Here is a 2,332-nt window from a genome sequence, read left to right on the forward strand (position 1 = left end):
GCCAAAAGCTGCAAAAAAAGAAAGAAAATGTCTTGTTTTCTCACCTGTTCAGATAACTCGGCCTTACCCTCCTCTCAACTGACCCCATAATCCAGTGCCATCTACCCAGTCATCTACTGGTAAATATTTAACAGCTGTAAATGCTCTCACCATGGCTGCTTTTAGCCCACTGTGGGAACTGAATGTGGAGTTGGGAAGGAATGGGTAAGGTCAGCTCCAGGAGCTGGGACACTGCCCTGGCCCACTGCCTGGTCTGCCCTCATCTTGTGCCCTGTCCCCCTCACCCCCATAGAAAACTACACCAGCAGACTGCAATACGTCTACCTTGCACTTTTAAAAACAATAAAAACCTTTCAAAAATGGAAATTGCCTTAAGTTTTTAGCAGCGAGATTCCATTTATAATGTACAAAGCTAATGCCTCAACACTGCTAAATATTTAGCAAGAAATGCTTGCTTGGTGCAAGTATAAAATTTGAATTTGAAAGGAAGGTGCCAGAGGGACAGTGTCAAGATAAATCAGGATGTGCTCTTTTTTTTTTTGCCAGGACTGGGTTTGAACTCCCCACATCCGGCATATGGGGCTGGTGCTCTACTCCTTTGAGCCACAGGCACCACCCTAGGATGTGCTCTTGTTGATACTACAAATCAGAATGGACTGGGCGTATATGTTGCCTCTGTGGCCCTATCCAAAAGTGCACATGCAATTGGAACCACAGCCTTACAGAACTTCCTCTCAAGTAGAATGTCATGATTTTTGAGCTTCAGGAGGCCAGCTACTACTTGACCTCACTGGCTTTATCCTTAAAAAAAGTAAAAATTTAAACATGGAGATTAAGGCTGGGCATGGCGGCTCACGCCTATAATCCTAGCACTTGAGAGGCCTAGGCGGGTGGATTGCTTGAGCTCTAGAGTTTGAGACCAGCCTGAGCAAGAGTGAGACCCTGTCTCTACTAAAAATAGAAAAATTAGCGGAGTGTGGTGGCTCATGCCTGTATTCCCAGATATGCAGAGGCTGAGACAGGAGGATCACTTGAGCCTGAGAATTTCAGGTTGCTGTGAGCCACAGTGATGCTGCTGTACTCTAGTGTGGAGCAACAGAGTGAGACTTCTAAAAATATATTAAAAATAAGAATAGAGTATAATGGAAAGCATCATGTGGTAAAGGGTGGTATTTTTATTTTATTTTATTGATATTATTTTTTGAGACAAGAGTCTCACATTCTTGCTGGGATAGAGTGCCCAGGTGTGACAGCTCACAGAAATCTCAAACTCTTGGGTTCAAGCAATCCTCTTGCCTGAGCTTCCCAAGTAGCTGGGACTACAGGCACCTACCACAATGCTTGCCTAATTTTACAGAGGAGTCTTGCTCTTGCTTAGGCTGGAACTCCTGAGCTCAGCAACCCATCTAACTTGGCCTCCCAGAGTGCTAGGATTTCAGGCCTGAGCCACTGGGCCTGGCCTCCAGCGTGGTATTTTTAAAATAAGTTTTCTTTTCAGTAGACATATAATTCTACATATTTAAGGGGTACAGTGTGATGTTTTAGTACAAACGCAGATTGTGTCATGTTCCAGTCAGGAATTAGCTTACCCATCACCTCAAAAACTAGTCATTTCTTTGTGGTGAGAACATTCAGAATGTCATCTAGCTGTTTTGGAGTATACAATAAATACATTGTTGTTGACTGTAGAAGGTGGTATTGTTTTGTGAAACTGTGTTGGTGTGAAATGATTTCTTACTGTACATCATGGTCAGAAAAATTTGGAAGCTTCTGGTAGATCGTTCCCAGCTTGGCACATTGACTTGCAGACAACTGCCATTTTGTGCACGGGCGACCACCTACCGGCCTTTCAGCTGAGGTTCCGCCGGGTTCCAAAACAAACCCTTCCGAGGCTCCACGTGGCATTGCCTTAGCCGGGCTCTGCCGCCAGGTGGCGTCCGTGCCCCGCCGGGAGTGGGTTTTGCAGGCCTAGACGGTGACCGTCCACGTGGGTGATTTTCCTTCTGGTCGAATCCGGTTTACTGTCATCAGAAGCCGTGACCTCAAATATAGTTCCCAGAGCAGAACCCTGTTGGAGGGATCAGGCTGTCTCTCCTAAGACATCCATTCATCCCGGGCGGCGCCCGTAGTTCAGTGGGTAGGACGCCGGCCACAAACACCTAGGCAGGTGGGTTCGAACCCGGCCCTGGCCAGCTAAGACAACAATGACAATTGTAACAACAACAACAACAACAACAACAAAATAGCCGGGCGTTGAGACGGACTCCTGTAGTCCTAGCTACTTGGGAGGCTGAGGCAAGAGAATCACTTAAACCCAAGAGTTGGAGGTTGC

This window comes from Otolemur garnettii, unplaced genomic scaffold (assembly GCF_000181295.1).
Source record: "Otolemur garnettii isolate 467f Iridium unplaced genomic scaffold, OtoGar3 scaffold00211, whole genome shotgun sequence".
Classification (NCBI taxonomy): Eukaryota; Metazoa; Chordata; class Mammalia; order Primates; family Galagidae; genus Otolemur; species Otolemur garnettii.